The sequence below is a fragment of the Ursus arctos genome, unplaced genomic scaffold (genome assembly GCF_023065955.2).
Source record: "Ursus arctos isolate Adak ecotype North America unplaced genomic scaffold, UrsArc2.0 scaffold_28, whole genome shotgun sequence".
NCBI classification, from domain to species: domain Eukaryota; kingdom Metazoa; phylum Chordata; class Mammalia; order Carnivora; family Ursidae; genus Ursus; species Ursus arctos.
In genome coordinates this window covers 9,404,017-9,423,598 of record NW_026622963.1, presented here as the reverse complement: position 1 = coordinate 9,423,598, position 19,582 = coordinate 9,404,017, and positions in this window count along the sequence as shown.

The following is a 19,582-nucleotide window of genomic DNA, read 5'->3' as shown; positions in this document are numbered from 1 at the left end:
GCTGTGTGGAAGGGACGTATGCCTCCAGGGTGAGGGTATGTGAGCTTTCTCCCCAAACAGAAGGGCCCAGAGGAGTGGGAATGGGGAGGAGAAAGAGGCCCAAAGAAAGAGAGAGGAGAAACCAAAAGATGAGAAAGCCCCCGAAAAGCACTTTGTAGACTGGATAATTTTGCCCTCCACACCATAAGCCTTCTCATGTCCCCTCAGCCCCTCTCCCACAATCTTCCTTCTCCTCTTGTCTGTTTACCTGGCTGAATTCTGCTCAGGACTCAACTTACCCTCCTGGCAGGGCCAAGACAAACAGTATTGCCTTGGGGCGAAAGCATCCCCCGGGGAGCCCTCGTCACAGCTCACACCCCCTTTCCCCTGTCACCAAGTGAGGCTGCAAAAGTCCTGGCAAGCACAGTGTGCCCCCTGCAAAGCACCCCAGTCTGATACCCCACTCAGAGAATGTTCTGGCAGTCTGAGTTCCATCCCACTGCAGGCAAAGCCTTGTCTGGCATCGTCATTATTGTGCTGGAGAATTTGGGGGAAAGTCCTGATTTTGGTGGGTCCGCTAGAGGCTGGAAGCACACACATCCAGAGTTTAATACACCAGAGGGGAGCATTAGCAACCTCAGCGTCAGTCATGGAGGGTTTCCTGGTGGAGGGGGCTTCGCTGTGCTTCTGTACAGCCCCTATACCACCTCACTCACACAAGGGCCGAGCCACCTCTGAAGTGCTCTAAGGAGCTGCCTCCACCCGGGCCAGAGTGTGAAGATCGCCCTCAGACCCTCCTGCTGTGGTTGGAACCTTCTGGCATTTCAGACTTCCATTAAACATCACCTCATTGGAGCAGCCCCTTCTGAGACCACTAAAGCTAAAGTAGTTTCCCCCATTAATCGTCCTTGTAGACCTCCCTGGTTTTTCTGTGGAGCTCTTACTGTCTTTCTTGACGACTCTGGTTTTCCCTGGGGTTAATTGTCTTTCTGGGTGTGGGAGGGGGGCTTGGCTTATGTTTTTGGTGCTTATCACTAATTCAACTGCCCGCTCTCCCCCAGTTGGGTAAATATAAAGTATTCAACGTAAGTAAACACATAGAGTACTCAACAGTTTTATCGTCGAGAATCTCTCCCTGAGCCCTCTGACCTGCTCCCATTCGCTTTATTTGGATGGCGGCTGTGCCGCGGGCACGGGGGATGGCCCACCTCCATTGCTCGGGGGTCCGTTACTCAGCTCTTGGGGCTGGGACCTCATGCTTCCTGGATCCCACATCTTCCCCTTCTTAGTTTATACTCACCCTTTGGCAGAACCCGCCTTCCAACAGAAAAGGTGCTGGGAGGGGTGTCGGGAGACCGGCCTGTCTCAACACTCTGGTGCCACCCCCGCCCCCCGCCCCCAGTGACAGTCCGGCTGGGTATAGAACCCCAGAGGGAGCTCTCTTCCCCAGAATGTTCACGGGGGCCTCCGTTTGAAGCCCTTGCTTTGCTGTTGCTTCCAGGGCTGGTGTGGGGGGCTCCACAGCTGCTGGGGCATCGATTCTCCGTGGGATGTGTCTTTCTGGAAGCCTGTAGGACCTGCTCTTTCCCCACGTGCTGATAATCCACCGTGCTGTGCCTTGCTGAGGGCCTGCCCTTTCGATTAGAAAATTCTTGTTCTCCAGCTCTGGGAAAGTTTTTTATTTATTCCTTTACGATTTCCTGACCTCCATTTTGTCTGTTCTCTCTTTCTGGAACCTCAGTTAACGAGACATGGTGCTTCCTGGAGGGACCCCTGGCTTCCTGGTCTTTCCCCTCCTTTGTCACATTTCTGTGCCTCCCTGTGCCTCTTTCGAGGAGGTCTCCTCTCTGTTACCATTCTACCCTTGTGATGGAGTGTTTGCTGTATACATGTTAAATTTCAAGGATTCCTTTTTATTTGCTGGATGTTCTCTTTAAAACATGCTGTACCTCGTTCTCGTTTCAGGGATACTATATTTGATTTCTGTGAAGATAGTAATAGCTCTCCCTTTTTTCTGTTTAGGCTTCCTTCTGTCTGCATGGCCTGTTCCCTTGCTGGCTGGCTTGTTTGGGGCTCTGTCTTTCCTGTTAGAGCTTTACTCAGTTACTTCAGTCGGCAGAAATCTATGCCAACGTGTTTAATGTGAGATCCCTCTGCTAGAGAGGAAGCCCGTTGAAGGCAGACATCTTGTCCTCTTGGTTGCTGTTAACCCCTGGCACAGAAAAGATGATCCATAAATATTCCCTGATTTGATGAATGGGTGAATTGAGTGTCCATCAAATGCCAGAAAAAATACTGTAGAGGTCACTTTCTCTACCTCCTCATTTTATAGATAGGCACTCAGGGTCCAGACTGGGATAGGGATGTCCCCAGCGTCACATGGTACCTTTGGATAGGGCATTCTAATACTATTTCACACAGCGTGGGAGAGCCACACTCTATAAGGTGGTTGAGAATGTTACCAGCTTTCCGAAAGGAGGGGAATCCTTGTACCCCCATTCCCCACCATCAAAGGCCTTGATGACGGCTGGACACTAGCCTGCCCTCGGAACCCCACTGTGGCACAGCCATGGGGGGCTGAGCAGAAAAAGTAACAGGGACCTGCCCACCCAGGCAGTGAGTCGACACACATTGGTCACTGACAACTCTTGCCCACTCTCCAGGGTGTGGCCATGCCCCACCTCCACCAGGAAGGACAATAGGACAAGGGCCACCACGGCCAAGTGGGCCTCAGCCAAAATCCAATCCTGCAAGATACTTCACAAGGCCTCACAAGACACCCCTGTAGACCTGAGGGGTGGTTGTGCACAGCTCCCAGATGCTCGTACACCTCCAAGGACGGGGGCTTATCACTTCCTAGGTCACCCCTCTCATCTCCCCACGGCTGTCAGAGGCTGAAAGTTCTTCCCAAAAAGCCCATGCCACCAGAGATAATGTGATCAGGCTGGAGACAAGGCCGACGTGGGCCCCCCTACCTCCTCCCAGCCAGGAGCTCTCTGGGGGCTCCTGGGCCACCATCTTCCCTGTCCTGGCCTCCTCTGAGCTGGGCTCAGGGCTCCAGAACTGGAGAGCCCTTCTCAGACCCTCAAATCCCCCACCATCCCCGTGTCCTCAGCAGCCCCACCACAGTGGAAGGGAGAATGGGGGGGTGGAGAGAGGGAGGAATGGGGCCAGGTTTGGGAGCCCTTCCTTCCTGTCCCAGCCCTGGCTCCTGTGGGCCTCAGTAGTTCATCATAGAGTGACCCACTGTCCCAGATTGCCTAGGATCGAGGGGTGTTCCCTCGATCTTTTGCCACTAAAATCCTGACAGTCCCAGGCACGACTGGTCACCCCAGCAGGGGAGGTGCTCCCTTCTTCCCACAGAGATTTGCTTTCCTGTTCCCCATTCTGCACCCCCTGCCCTTGGCAGAGGCCAGCCCTTTCTCCTCCCATTCCTCCGCCTCCCCTCCCAGGGGGCTCCCACCTCTCCCTGACTGAGGCTGGCTGCTACGATGGGACTCCTGCACGCTCCCCCGCCTCCCAAGAGGCCTCGCCCCCACTGGCTAGGGGGCGGCTGGCGGGGCCGGCAGCTTTTCCTGGAAGGCTAAGACAGATCCCAAAGAGAGGGAGAAAATAGAGGGAGAGGGACACAGCCGGCAGAGAGGGGCCTGGAGAGAAACTGAGACAGACACGGGAGGGAGAGAAAGCAGAGGCTCGCCCAACAGCCAGGGCTGGACCCGAGGTAGAGAAGGGATTCGAGACACAGGCAGGGGGAGGGGCAAAGAGGTCCGATGGGCCCTGAAGCAGGCTCCGGGAGGGAGGGGCTGGTGGGCGCTGGGACGTGGTCAGGGGTGCCGCTGGGGCTGTGGCCGTCCTGCTGCCACGGGCAGGGGCGTCTCCATCCCACCCCGTCTTCGGTCCACAGCTCCTGGGGTTAATTGCGAGGAAGCTCAGCAGCTCCTGGCGGAACTGGTTGACGTTTTCTGGGGATTTCCTGGGAGTTTCCTGGGAGGAAGAGGCCCACGTGGGCCCTTGACAAGACAAGGCTCTGGCGGGAACTCTGTGTGGGTGCGCGTGCGCGTGCATGCGTGTGCTTGCGGAGGGGATTGAGATCTGCCCACACCACCCGATGGTGGGATTTGAGAAAGTCCCTTCTTTTTCTGGGCCTCAGTTTCCCCGTCCTGTGTGGGAGCTGGACGAGATAATCTGATGTTCTGGAGCCCTGATAGTCTGATGAGCGAGGAGTCCGTGTGCGCGCGTGTGTTCACGTGCAATCAGTTCTCGCGCGCACGGGAGCCTCGCTGGGTTTGCACGTGTGACTGTGGGGGCGGCCCACGTGTGCGTCCAGGGGCGGTGTGTGCACAGGCTGAGGGGTGCGCTTGAGGTGTGGGCGGCGGGGCGCGGCAGGACCCGTCCCCTCCGCTGCCTCCGCCGCCCAGAGGCCCAGCCCAGGCAGAGGCAGCCTGGCCCCAGGCTGACCTCCGGCAGACGCCTCACTCCCGTTGCCTTCCCGCTCTCCACCTCCCTCTGCACACACGCCCCCTGACACTCAGATGTGCAGGTCTCAGTCTTCCACCTTGGAATCCAGGACGTGCCTCAGTGACCCGCCCCCTGGCTCCAGCGCCACCCGGCCTGCGGTGTCCGGCGCCTCCTTCAGTGGCTCGCACCTTGGGGCCGCCCCTATTGCTCTTTTCTCGAACTGGGCTCTGTCCCCTTGTATTTGCCGGGCTCACTCCCTCCTGTCTTGGGAGACTGTGTTCAAATGCCAGCTCCCCAGAGGAGCCTTCCCAGACCAGCTTATATAAAAAAAAGGCCTTGGCAGTCTTTCTCGTCGCAGGGCTTTAGTTGTCCCTTAGGAAGCTAAGACCTACCCCTGCCACATCTGGGAGGGCTTCTCCTCCGTCTTCCAAATCTGAATGTGAGCTCCATGCGGGTGGGCACTGGGTTCTGAGTGAGCGCTCAGTGAATTGCTGTTGAACAGAGGGATGAAGAATGGTCTTTGTGCGTCCAGCAGGAAGTCTCTGCCCCCAGCCCTCCTGCCCCTGCCCAGGGGCTCACCCGTTCCTCCCTTCTGTGCGTCTCTGCGCCCCCCTTGCCGGCCCCTCTCCAGCCAGTATTTCTGGTCCCCCTCCCAGCACCATCCTGGCTGCCCTCTCCTGACCTTCCCTTTAGTCTGCAGGGCCATTTTTAGCAGCAGCACTAACTGGGGCATATTTCATGAGAATTATTTTTGTTCTTCCCCAGGCCGATCCCACAATTTCCAGGAATCCAGACCTTGGCCACAGCCCAGGGCACATAGCAGATTCCAGTTTTCCACCCCCCCCCCTCCCAAAGGCGAGGGGTAGGATTGGGAGTGTTATGAATGAACGTATTTGAATTAAGGTTCTATCTAGACTGCGACCAGAGTTACAGGGTCAAGATTCCAGTCCCTACGTTAGCTGTGGGGCGCTCGGCATTAGACAAGGTCCGTTTGTTAGCTTGAAAGACCAGGACTAGATGTGGCTGCGGGTGTTGGGGGGGGTGGGGACAGGGGTAGTGCAACCCCGTGGGTGAAGCAGGGTCTGCTGTGTGGTGTGGGAGAGTGGCAATAGCCCCTGTGGGCCGTAGTGAAAGTGGAAATGGGGCAGTGTGCAGAGGGCAGGCAAGTGATGCGAAGAGAGCTGAACGGAGAAGCGGGGAGACAGGGCAGAGAGAGAGGAGCAGGCAGAGACTGAGCCATGAAGAGAATAGGGGTGGGAGAGGCCGGGGACAGCCAGGAGCAAGGTTGAGCCTTTCGCCGACAGCAGTTATCTGGCACAGCGGTCACTGCTTCTTATCAACAGGTCAGGCTGCAGAGAGGGTTCCCTGCCACACTGCTCCCCAACACCAATCAGAAAGAGGCTGCAGACAGGGCCCCCGGGCTTCTCCCAGCCCTACCTAGAGACGGAGGGGAGGAGCTCCAGCCAGGGCTGTGGACAACAGCGAGGGCAGACAACAGGCCATGCTGACCTCAGCCAAGGGCTATCTCTCGGGGGAGACAAGAAGAGGAGACAGGCGGCCAGTCTGCCCCAGGAGGTGACATCAGCTGCAGAGGCCACTGGGAGAGCCGTCCAGGCTGGACAGAAGGATGCACCTTATAGAAGGTCCTAGAAGAGAGGTGAGCGGTGGGGTCAGGAAGACTCAGGGAAAGGTTGGGAACTTGAATAACATTCAAAACTAAGTAAAGAACGCAAATGTTAACACAGGAAATCAAACGCCCCCTCTCTCCTTTCCCCTCCATCCATTCCCCAGAGGCAACAGTTTGGGATGGTTTCTGTTTTTAGCTCTGCTGTGGTTAACACATCAGGCCTGCCCTTAACATTTGCAGGGCCTGGGGCAAAGGACATTTGGAAGCACACATACCATATGTCTAAATATTTAAAAGTTATAAACCCCACAAACTGTGTAATACGTTTTATTCTCCTACCTTGACAAATGTCCTTCATAACCACTTGAAGGCCAAGTTCAAATTGAGAGTTCTTGGATTTCTCAGAGGCCCTCGCCAGAGCTAGACAGGCAGCCTCAAGCCCCAGCCTCCAACCTGCAGCTGTCCTATTTCTCTTCCCACCCCCGGCTCCATCCTGCACCATTGGGGCCCTGTGCATATAGGTAGGTAGGCAGCTAGGGAGACACCCCAGCCTCCACACCCAAGCTCTGTTCACATCCCCAACCTCCCCCAAACTGACACACACCTTGGTATGGTCCTCCCTAGGGAGGAGTGGTCAGGGTGAAAGGCTGACAGAGGCCCTGGAAGCAGGCTCAGGCCATTTCATCTAGGCAGAGAATTCCAGGGTCCCAGATCCTCAAAGGTTGGTTCAGAAATAAGGATGTAAGCTCTAGGCAGAAAGGTTCCCTTGGAAAGGCATGGCCAGGGTAGGATTGCCAGGTAAAAATCAGAACACCCAGTTAAATTTGAATTTCAGATAAAGAGCAATAATTTTTTACTATAAGTATGCCCCAAATATTACATGGGACATATTCATGCTAAAAACAAACTAATAAACAAACAAACAAAAACCCCTATTCATCGTTTATCTGAAATTCTACTAAATCTGGCAACTCTAGGCCAAAGGAGGGCCAGAGCAGAGCCCTCTAAAGCATGGGGCTCCGGGCGTAGGGGGCATTGACCTGCATAAGTCTAAATGATATGCATAGAGTACCATGTCTTAGTGTAGAAACTTGAGACAATATCTAGTGACTCTCTGTTACGGGTTGAATTTCATTCCCTTCAAAAAGGGACTTTGAAGTCCTAAACCCCAGTACCGCAGAACGTGACCTTACCTGGAAACAGGGTCTTTAAAAGAGGAATCAGTTTCTGTTAAGTCACCCAGTTTTTGGTACTTTGTTATGGCAGACCTAGGAAACTGATACAGGCGTCTACAAAATAAGCTTTTAGCTCACTTAGTGGTCCTATTCTTCCATCCCTTCGTTCCTCTGGTTTTTGCTAGTTAAAATATTCTTGGTTCTTCTATAGGTGACATTTGTGCTTTAAACAATGTGCCTTACTTCCTGCTCTGTAGAGTGGAGATGCTGTCTAATGCCTTCCCATCGTAGAACCTGAGAAATCTTCCACTCCCGTCTTTCCTCTTCCCCCAACTCTTCTACCTCTCAGCCTGTCTGTAATAGTCTTACCTTTACATTGTAAAAGATGATAATGTTTAAGCAAGTTTCAAAGTCAGAATTACAACAGTTGCATTTTGTCCATATATTGATTTTAAAAGTTAAAAAAAAACCAATAAACTGATATTACATTCTCATGCTTGTGTGAGTACAGAGCCAAGGAGTATGTACCTCAGGATTACATTTCCTGTCCTTCTGATCATTACATTTCCTGTCCTTCTGATGTCATGATGCCCAGGCTACTTGAAGGGTGACTAAAAACATATCAAGGTCAAATGTATCCAATTTTCTTATGCTCCATCAATTGCTCAAAGGCATACCACATTTTGTTTGCATGCCATGGCTCTTTGTGCAGCTTTTGATTTTCCTGGAGTTTCTAATTGCTTTATTATTATTATCAAAAGAATAACATGCCTCCGCCAAATACTAGAAACGACCCAGCTTTGAACATATCTCCTTACACTGACATTGCCTGATATTTATAGCCCCTGCTTTCCTTAATTACTTGCTTTTGACATATGAGTGTTTCTTCTGTTTATTTTTGCTTTTCAAGCAGCTGAAAGGCCTTTGAAACCCCAAAGCTTTCTCAGTTGTAGGACTCAGAATGAGGCTGAGTTTGCGAGGACATCTGATCAAAGAGCCCATTTGAAGCTTCATGCTCCTCCCCAACACGTGATCATAATGTTCCTTCTAGAATACTATCAATGCTGGGGAACTTCTATTCCAAGGAGGCCCATTGCTTTGGAAAAGTTTTGAACTCCCCTTTTTGGAAGATCTCCAACCATCATTTGTCTTTTCTGGTGGCCCCTCTGGCCATTCCTGGCTCAGTGACTGCCCTCAGGGAGCTTCTAATCAGGACCACATTCCATTGGTTTATCTTTTTTTTTTTTAAGACTTTATTTGTGTATTTGTCGGGGGGAGGGGAGTTGGGGAGAGAGAAGGAGAGAGGAAGAGAGAGAGAGAAAGGGTGCACACAAACAGGGGGAGCGGCAGGCAGAGGGAGAAGCGGGCTCTCAGCTGAGCAAGGAGCCCAAGGCAGGATTTGATCCCAGGACCCTGGGGTCACGCCCTGAGCTGAAGGCAGAGGCTTAACTGACTGAGCCACCCAGACGCCCATGTCGGTTTATCTTTATCTTCCTCCTTGGTGAGGCCCACACCGGAGGTGATCCCCGTCACTCACACTGGAGAATGAGAGTTCTCCTTTACTGGCTGGTCTTCCTAGTCTCTCCATTGTGCCCTCGGTCTTTTATCTCATCTCTCTCAAGGACGGAGGCTGGTCAGTGGGTAGGAAGGGAGTAGAAGGGAGTAGTGGGGAGCATCTTGACTGACCAGCTTCTAAGGTATGGGAGCTACTAGGGTGGGGGGGGACCCCAAATGCCAGGGAAAGAGCACTTTTCTGAGAGGCAGCAGCAGCCACACCTAAAACCCTATCTCTTCCAGACAGTTCCTCCAATGTTTTTAGGGAAGTATCCCCCAGTGTTTTGGCTGGAAGAGTATTAGGGAAAAAACTTCATTATCCCATTTTTAGCCCTTTTTTCTTTCTTACTCAAGGCAGAAATTACCAAAAATATTACCTACCGTTCTTTAAATACCTACTATGTGCCAAACCCTTGATGCATTGTATCTTCTTACAATCACACGAAAGGTGGCTATTGTTCTTGCCCATTCTAGAGAAGAAAACACTGAGGCTCAGGTTTAGGAATCTGTCAACATCCCCCTGGTGAGGAAATAAGGGGATGGGAGTTGAAACTGATGTCTGTCTGATTCTCCAGCCTGAGTTCTTGCATTCCATCAAGGGGCCTCACAGGCTGGATAGGAAGTGGCTTCAGCAGGAAAAGGTAGCATAGAAGACATGAAGGTGTCTTCGTGATGGTGAACGATCTGACCCAAAGCCCCAGCCCTGCAGAGGGCCAGTGGGAGCTGGGACATAGGAAGGGAGCAGGGCTTCTCTCCTGTGGGCACCGAGGAGCCAGTGTGGGGGCGTGGATGTGAGGCTACCGGGAAGGGCTGGGAATGGTGAATTCCACGCTGGTGCAGACAGGATAAGATAGAAAGTGGGGACATGGGGAGGGCTATCAGGCAGCTTGTCAGCGGCCCCAGAGGAGGAGCAGCGGGGCGGATAAGTGTGAGAGGTGTGAGGAAGTGACCAGATGGGCCACAAACTGGGCATAGCGTGAGCAGGGGGGCTTTCCCCAGGCTGGCCAGAAGCCTAGTCGCTGTTCCAGGACCGTGTCCATAAAGGGCGGGGGAGAGGTGGCAAGGCTGGCGGTCTAGCGACACTTCTTCCTCCATTCCGCTGTCTCTCCTGGGCTTGCGTCATGAGGCAGGCAGCCAGCCAGGTTCTGGGGGCAGAGCATGGGACAAGATTGACAGCAGATGGTTGGGCAGCTCCATTTCTTCCTTCCTCTTGGGAACTTCCAGGGCTCTGGTGTGAGCTTCTGGGGAGGAGAGAGTCTGGGTGATCCCCCCACTCTTACACTAGGTCAGCCAAAACCGGATTCCTTACCCCAAATATGCTCGGTGTCACACGCTTTCCCAGGCCCCTCGCCACACCTGTCCCATTCTCCAGCTCCACAGGAAGAATTCTCTTTCTGTTCTCTTTCTGTCTCCATTCCGTTTGACACAGTTGTGAATGTCCATCAAAATAGCTGCAGTGGAATCTTTAAATAAGGAAATACCACTGAACGTCTGTTAGAATGGCTGAAGAAGGGAAAACATTTAAAGTCGAATTATCCAGCGCCATCTAGAATATAGAGCAATTCGTCTTGCTGGTGTGAGGAACGCAAAATGGCAGAGCCCTTTTGGGAAAAAAATTTGAGAGTTTCTCACCAAGTGAAGCATACATTTACCGTCCAACATACCAGTCTCCGCCCAGGTAGTTACTCAAGAAAAAGGAAAACATATGTTCATACGGAACCCTACACGCACGTGATCACTGAAAAATGAACATAGCAAGAATGTCCATCAGCTCGTGAATGGATTAAAAAAAAATAACAGTGGTATATCCATCCTACAAAATACTCCTTAGTGTAATAAAAAGAATAGATCTATTGATAAACACAACTCAGGTGACTCTCAGAATAATGCTGAGTGACAAACAGGAGGACCAGCTTTAAGAAAGACAACCCAAGGGGCAGCTGGGAAGCTCAGTTGGTTAAAGTGACCGACTCTTGATTTCGGCTCAGGTTATGATCTCGGACTGTGCTTGTCTCCCTCTCCCTCTGCCCCTTCCCTGCTCTCTCTCTCTCTCTCAAATAAACACATAAATCTTGAAAGAGAAAAAAAAGAAAGACAACCCAAGACGCAGCCATGCCATGCCAGCCCACAAAAATCCATGGCATCATATATAACAAATAGTTAATTATATATGTGCTATTACTTTAATACAAATATACCATACAAATATGAAAATAGGTATTTACTTGAAATTACATATTACTCTGTACTTTTACTTTCTGTTACATAAATGCTATTATTTAAACAAAACGACAACAGTGGCAATTAGTACTAATAGAACTAATTAATGTGTAATATGTGTGAGAGAAATATAACAATATTTATATACTCTTTCTATCCTCCAATACTGTAATGTATTTTTACTTTTTAAACTGTATTGGATATTTACATTTTACAGACTAATAATGTATATTCTTTTTTTTTTTAAGATTTTATTTATTTATTTGACAGAGAGAGACAGCCAGTGAGAGGGGGAACACAAGCAGGGGGAGTGGGAGAGGAAGAAGCAGGCTCACAGCAGAGGAACCTGATGCGGGGCTCGATCCCATAACGCCGGGATCACGCCCTGAGCCGAAGGCAGACGCTTAATGACTGAGCCACCCAGGCGCCCCTAATAATGCATATTCTTAAGACCCATAGATGTGAGCCTTCTACAAAGGAAAATGTAAATGTTGTAGTATTAATTCAACAGACATTACCTATATTTAATAAGAAATGACAATGATGAGGGCTCCTGGGCGGCTCAGTCAGCTAAGCGTCGACTCTTGATTCTGGTTCGGGTCATGATCTCAGAGTTGTGAGATCGAGCCCCTTGTCAGGCTTGGCACTGGATGTGGAGCCTGCCTAAGATTCTCCGTCTCCCTCTGCCCCTCCCCCTGCTTGCTCGTGTTCCCGTGTTCTCTCTCTCTCTCTCTCTCAAATAAATAAATCTTTAAAAAAAATGGAAATGACAATGACGTGTTTCCTTCCGTCCTATGCTGCAGGTGGGTATTTTTACTCTTTCAGCTTCCTCATTCAGTAACACTTCTCTGAATCTCCTGCAGCCTTTAGAATATCCTTTCCTTTCATGTCGTGGTAAACCCAAATAGAGACAAATGTAAAATCCACATTACACGTGCTCCGCGTGTCAGTTCAATGTGATGACACCATGCTAAGCTGCTTCTCTACCGAAGGATTTGATCACAGAATACTTAAGATTTTACGTCAGCAACAGCAGCTTTTTAGACCGGTAGGGATTGATTTCCACCTCTCCAAAAATGCCCATCCTCTCTGTGCCGACAGGCTTGCTTTGATAGACCCATGGTTTGTCAGTCAGGTCCTTGCACGCATAAATTCTTCCTAGAAGCTATCCGTGTCTCAAATGGCCCTCATTTTAAATCCGAAGCACATCAAATGTCTTCAGAGGTTAAACTTCTTTTCTCGGGAAAAATGGTTTAAAACACAGAGGTAATTTGAACTTGCGAAATTGAAGTTGGATTTCAGATAAGTTATAGTTTTAGTAAAGAAACAGAGAGTTCCGTTAACTTGGCTGTCCTTTACTGGTGATAATTTTTTGAGTTCTGAAGCAGTCTTATTTCCAAGAAATGAGTCATTTTCCCCCACTGGGTGGGGTGTTGTCACACATAAACCTAAATGAAATTAGTCAGGTGCACCCGGTTCATCCTTCGGCACGGCCTCGCCAAAGGCCATCAAACGGTTTTGGAGAGACAGCATGTAAATTTCCATTTTTACAGTAACCCCCTTCTCCAGTCTCATCCCCAGTGTATTTCCAAATTAGAGAAATTTCCACACTTTGAAAATACCATTTTACAGCAGGCCAACGTTTTCACGTCTTTTCTACAAGACATCTTGTAGGCATATGTCTAAGGAGGCTATCTCCTTCCACTTCTATAAATAAGAAATCTCATTAAGTGCTTCTGTAAGCTTTGAGGAAACGGAAAAGTGACCAAAAATTTTGTCATGAAAGTCTCGATACCACAGGTAAACAAATTGCGCCTTTTTTTTTTTCTTTGCCGTGGTATGTCAAAGGTAAGATTTGTAAAACATGTTGTTGATGAGAAGTTCACAGACTGAGTAGAATTTTCCAAAACTTCTTTTTTGCACCATTTGCCACATATGCACATAGATGAGCAAAGTCTAGCTTGCATTTGGAAAAGATAGCAACAATCTTTGATTTCATATATGCTGTGATTTCCTTAAGATCCTCCTAAAAGTCAGGAAAACAATTTGAAGCTCCATTTTTCAGATCAAAATACCCAAGAGCTAGAGAGAACATGTTTTTGTTGCCACGTTCAACGCATTGCTTGAAATACTTCAGAGCCTCTGCTTCTGGAGTAGCTTTTGGAATGGGAATCCATTTGCAAAACTAACTCTTCTGGGGCTCCTGGGTGGCTCTGTCGGTTCAGTGTCTGACTCCTGGTTTCGGCTCAGGTCATGAGCTCATGGGTCGTGGGCTTGAGCCCTGCGTTGGGCCCTGTGCTCAGCGGGGAGTCCGCTTGAAGCTTCTCTCCCTCTGCCCCTCCCCCAACTCTCCTGCTCCGCTCCGCGGGGCTGCTGCACACAGCCCAGGAGGCACCAACCCATTGCAAAGAAAGCAGAAGGACATCTCTTGGAACAAAACAAGAGTGTGTCACCTCCCCAAACTAGAGCTGGTTTTCAGGGTGACTTTTCTAGCCCAGCGCACAGCTCTTCCCCTGGCGCTGGAAAGGCAGGAGGTGATGCTGTAATCATCATGCCTGCTTCTAGGCCTTCTAGTGACGGAGAGGTATGGGGGAGGGGACGAGTGTTGGGCACTGTGAGCCAGGGGAGAATTTCACTAACATGATATCCTCTCCTCTCTGTGCTGGGGAGGGGCCAGGAGAGTAAGCAGCTACAGCTCCCGGGATGTGGCTGAATTCGTGGCAGAGGGAGCATGCCAGGTGCACCGATCAGAGGGACCTTTGTCATCAGTTATCCGTGGGCGGGCCTCTGCTCCATTCAGCCCCCTTCCCGGGAACAAGCAGGTGCTCTGTCACAGTGGGATGGACCCGGCAGAGGTCAGCTGGTTGGAAAAGATTCCCGGGGAAGACAGAGGGCCAGGCCACCAGGCCACAGGTTAGCTACAAGCGAGGCCAGAGGGAGGAGATAAGTAAGGCTTGGCCTGCAGCCTGAGCCCCAGAGAGGACACACCAGGTCCAGGCAGAATGTCTCTCACTGTTGGATAATTACATTGTTTCTGAGCTTGTGGCTCAGAGAAGGAATCATCGCTAAAAATGGACTTAAGTGATTTTTTTGAAGGGAAGAAAGAGAAGAAGCCATCCAAATTAAAATCAGACCATAAAAAATGCTTGAAGATGGACCTCTCGCCACGGGGAAAACCAGGGCTGTTCAGCGGCTGGGGACATTTGTGTGTGCCCAAATTGCTTTTGACGAGTCTATTTTTGCCGCAGTGGGATGCTGGTTCTGTTGGACAATGTCGTTTTTCCATGCCTCTCAGAGTTACAGACACCAGGAAGCTGGCAGAGATGTGGGATTTGTCAGAGGACAGATACAGGATCCAGAAATAATCCAGGGCCGGTCAAGAGTGATGACAAGCTAAACAAGGCTGACAAAGCCACCAGGGGGTGGGGATGGGCCTTCGCCGCCGCTTCAGGGGAAGGGTGAGCAGATTTCAGTCGACTCAGCTTTGTCGGGAGCAGCTGATCGAACAGCTCGACTTCCTGCCTCAGTCACGCGGGCGGGTGGGCCAGGCTGCTGCGGAGACACGTGGAGACATCCAGTTGCAAGAAGCTGGGGCAGTAACCTTGGGGGCCAGCAAGGCAACGGTCGGCAGCGAGCTCAAGTCACTGGCAGACTGTTCTGTCTTTCCAACCAGTTGTTAGGGCTTCGAGTGGGGCTGTCACAGGTAACCGTGTGAGCTCCATTATCGTCACCCATTCACGGACTCTTGCGGGAGCAAGGACTTCTAGCGATCAGGTTCTAAACGAGGTAGTTCTGTTAGAGAAGTAACTCAAAGCCTCCTGCTTTCGACTGAACATATTTCCAAGGCAGAAGGATGTTTCCAGAATCCTTGGTAACTGGAACTATAAATGGGGAGAACCTAGCTTCTGGGGCAAAGAGGGGCCAGGCATCAAGTCTCCCGGCTGCTTTCTCCATCTCCTGAGTTGAGCACCTTCCATTCACTCGTTCATTCATTCATTCGTTCATTCATTCACAAAACACATAGTACCTGTTATGCTTCGAGGGCAGCCTATGTTCCAGCAAAGAGGTAAGGCCCTCCTGCCTGTAAGGAGTCTCCCCTCCCAGTTTCTGCTGTTATCCAAATTTTCAGTCCCAGCAAACGAGGATTATATCTTGTCAAATAAATGCAAATCCTGGCTTAGATAGGGAGAGACTTTCATTAGAAACAATATTGCAATAGGGAGAAAGAACACTCCCGACTCAGAAATGTGCAAGCATTTTAAAATCAAACGGAGGGGCGCCTGGGTGGCTCAGTAGGTTAAGGGGCTTTGGTTTCCACTCAGGTCATGATATCAGTGTCCCGGGATTCATCCCGGCATAGGCTCCGTGTTTGGCAGGGAATCTGCTTATGGATTCTCTCTCACCTTCTGCCTCTGCCCCTCCCCTCGCTCATGCTCGCTCTCGCTCTCTCTCAAATAAATAAATAAATAAATTTTCAGAAATAAATAAACAAAATAACTGGAAAAGGGTTTTTCTTTCATAGGGTAGAGGGGAGGCAAGCAAAGATAAGCAGAAACTTTGGAAGGGAATATGAACAAACAAGGGGAAATGCCAGTGAGGTCTGACCAAAACAATGTCCCACTGTGGTCAGCCGGTTTCCAGGAGAGGCTAGTAAGGGGGGTACATTCCCTTTTTCTTGTGCTTGCTCAGGCTTGGGTAAAGCAGAGTTCAAGGCCTGTAGGAAAGAGGGAAGTCTGCCTAAAATGTGGTTGAGACCAAGCAAAGAGTAAGCAATGGGCATTTGCAGACGCTTGGTCAAGCTCTAGAAACTGACACTTTGGTAAGTGTCAGAGGGCTGAGCAGGAGAACACTGCTGGTGAATCGCATCCCTCCACTATTTCCCAGTAAACAGCCGCACACACACCCACGCACACACAGCCCATAGGGCTCCTATCCCGCAGTGATTCTGATTGCTTTACTCTATATTTTATATTTTTCCATGCCACGAATAGTAGCTTCCCTTCCGTTGGGTAAAATTCAATTTAATTATGCCCAGAGCACACCCTATAGCCAAAGAAAAATGAAGAGACATGTTCAGATATATTCTTTTGTTTCCTCAATAGAAAAGCCGGAAGAATGGAAACTGAATTTCTACCTTCCAGAGCCCAAGAGGAAAACGACAATAAATAAAACTTGACCGATCTAACAAAAGGCAAGAAACAGGAGGCAAAAAAGAAACCCAAAAGCATGGTAGATAGGAAATTCAAAATAAGGCGATAGGAAGAGATCCACACATGTCATTCAGTACAATAAATGGTGAATACGTTGTTTTCAATGGAAAGAAAGGCATTCAGACTGGGTTTTTGAAAATCCGGTTATATGTGATTCACAAGTGTTTTCACTTATCTTTTGCTCCATGACAATTCACTCCAAAGCTTAGTGGTTAAAGACAAAAAAATGATTTTTCATTTTTCACAATCTTCTGGGTTGGTGATCTGAGCAGTTCTTCTGCCGGCCTTCCCTGGGGTCCCTCATGTGGCTGCTGTCAGCGGACAGCTTGACGGGGGCTGGAAAGTCCGGGATGTCCTCAGTGTTTGTACGGCAGCTGCTGCTGGCTGCTGGCTGGGGCTCCTCTGTTCACGTCCACGTGGAGGCTCACCCTGCTGGAGATTAGTTAGGCTTCTTCACAGCATGGTAATCAGGGTGGAAGGGAGGAAGAGGGAGCTACAGGTCTCTTAAGACCCAATCTCTAAAGTCACATGGCAGGTCTGCTACATTCTATCGGCTAAGGCAGTCACAATAATCCATACTGGTGGACGGATAGATACATAGATCGATGGAAGAGAGTAGAGAGCCCAGAAATTGACCCACACAAATGTGCCCAACTGATTTTCAACAAAGATGCAAATCGATTCAATGGAAGAAGAACAGCCTTCGCAACAATGAATCGAACACTACATCAAAAACTAATGATGTACTATATGTTGGCTAATTGAACATAATAAAAAAAAAGTCATCAGAGCAACTGGACATCCGTAGGCAATGTGCTCTCCACCTAAACCTCACACCTTTCACAAACATGAACTCGAAATGGATCACAGATGCAAGTGTAAAACCTGTAACTATAAAATTTGGAGGAAAAAATAGGAGAAAATCTTCAGGATCTAGGGCTAGGCAAAGAGTTCTCTGACCTGCCACCAAAAGCATGATCCATAAAAGGAAAATTTGAAAACTGGATTTCATCAAAAATGAAGCCTTCTGCTCTGTGGAAGACCTACCGAGAGGATGGAACGACAAGCTGCGGAGTGGGAGAAAATACTCACAAAACCACGTCTCCAACAAAGGACTAGTATCTAGGATATATAACAAAACTCAACAGTAGGGAAAAAAATCTGATGAGAAAATGGGCAAATGACATGAATACACATTTTGCTGAAAAGGATATGCAGGTAGAGTATAAACACGAAGAGATGCTCCGTGTCGTTAGCCACTAGGGAAACGCAAACAAAATCACAACGAGATACCACCACACACCAATCAGAACGACTCAAATAAAAAATAGTAATGCTGCCAAATGCTAGTGAAGATTCAGAAAAACCAGATCACTCATTGTGGTAGGAAGATTAATAGACTTCCAAAGATACACATGTCCTAACCCCCAGAACCTGTGACCATGTTAGTTTACGTGGCAGAGGGGAATTAAAGTTACAGACAGGATTCAAATTATTAATCAGTTGACTTTAAAATGGAAAGATTATCCTCGATTGTCTAGGTGGCCTTAATGTGATTGCAAGGATCCTTAAAAGTAGAAGGGGGATACAGAAAAGTGACAGAAGGAGGCATGATGACAGAAGCAGGGTCAGAGAGTCCAGAAAACCCCTCCACCACACACATATATGGTTATCTAACTAATGACAAAGGAGCCAAGGCTTTACAGTGGGGGGAAAGATCATCTTTTCAATGAAAGGTGTAGGGTCAACTGGATATTCCCATGGAAAAAAACCAAATCTTGATCCCACCTTACTCCATACACAAAAATAATGTCCAGATGGCTTGTAGACTAAGTGTAAAAGGTAAAATAATAATGCTTTTAGAAGAAAACATAGAATATTCTCATGATCTTGGGATAAGCAAAAATTTCTTAAGCATGGTCCAAAAAAGTTCTAACCATAGAGAAAAAAAATCAATAAATTGGAATGTGTTAAAATTAAGAACAGCTTTTCATTAAAAAAAACAACAACAACAACACCGTTAAAAGTGTGAAAATAGGGGCCTTGGGTGGTTCAGTCCGTTGAGGGTCAGACTCAGGATTTCAGCTCAGGTCGTGATCTCAGGGTGGTGAGATGGAGCCCCGGGGTCATTGAGCTCTGTGCTCAGCAGGGAATTGGCTTGAGATTCTCTCTCCCTCCCCCCCTTCCCCTGCATATGTGCATGTGCTCTCTCTCTCTCAAATAAATAAATCTTTTTCTTTAAAGTGAAAATAGAGGGGCGCCTGGGTAGCGCAGTCGTTAAAGCGTCTGCTTCGGCTCAGGGCGTGATCCCGGCATGCCGGGATCGAGTCCCACATCGGGCTCCTCCGCTATGAGCCTGCTTCTTCCTCTCCCACTCCCCCTGCTGTGTTCCCTTTCTCGCTGGCTGTCTCTCTGTCACATAAATATAAATAAAATCTTTAAAAAAAAAAATAAAGTGAAAATAGAAGCAAGCTATAACAAGGAAAAGACATTTTAAATACAAAGGACTCATATTCTGGAAAATATAAAGAACTCCTATGAATTAGTAAGAAAAGGATTCTTACACCAAATGGAAGAATGAGTAAAAAACACTACATAAGAGGCATCCAGATGGACAGTAAACAACAGTATTCGATGTATTAATAAAGAAATGTCAGTTATCACCACAGTGCAATGCTGTTCCACACCCAACGGAATGTCTACAACCCAACGCAGACGATGGCGAGTGTTGATGAGGACTGCCACTGCTGGTGCAAGGGTCAGGTGGTACACACTGCAAAACTGTTTGGCAGCATCTGCCAAAGCTAACCATATGGGTACTGTATGCCTGGTAATTCCGGCCCCTCAAAAATGTGTAAATTCCCCAAAAGACAAATACAGAAATGTTTACAACGGCATCCTTTCTTTCTTTCTTTTTTTTTTTTTTTTAAGATTTTATTTATTTATTTGTGAGAGTGAGCACAAGCACGGAGGAGGGGCAGAGGAAGAGGGAGAAGCAGGCTCCCCACTGAGCAGGGAGCCCGACACACGGGATGCACATGACCTGAGCCGAAGGCAGACACTTAACTGACTGAGCTACCCAGACGCCCCAACAGCATGATTGCTAATAGCCCCAAACTGGAAACACCATAAATGTCCAAAAATAGTAGTATGAATAAATGAAATCAGTATATTCACACAATGGAACATTATACAATAGTGAGAATGAGCAACATAAACGCAATAACGCAGTGCAACGTGCTGGACGCAATGACGCGGATGACTCTCACAAGCAGAATGTTAGCACCGGCAAAACGGATCGATGCTGTTAGAAGGCAGGAGAGGGGAGGCAGGGGGTGAGGGAAGAGAACAAGGGGAGG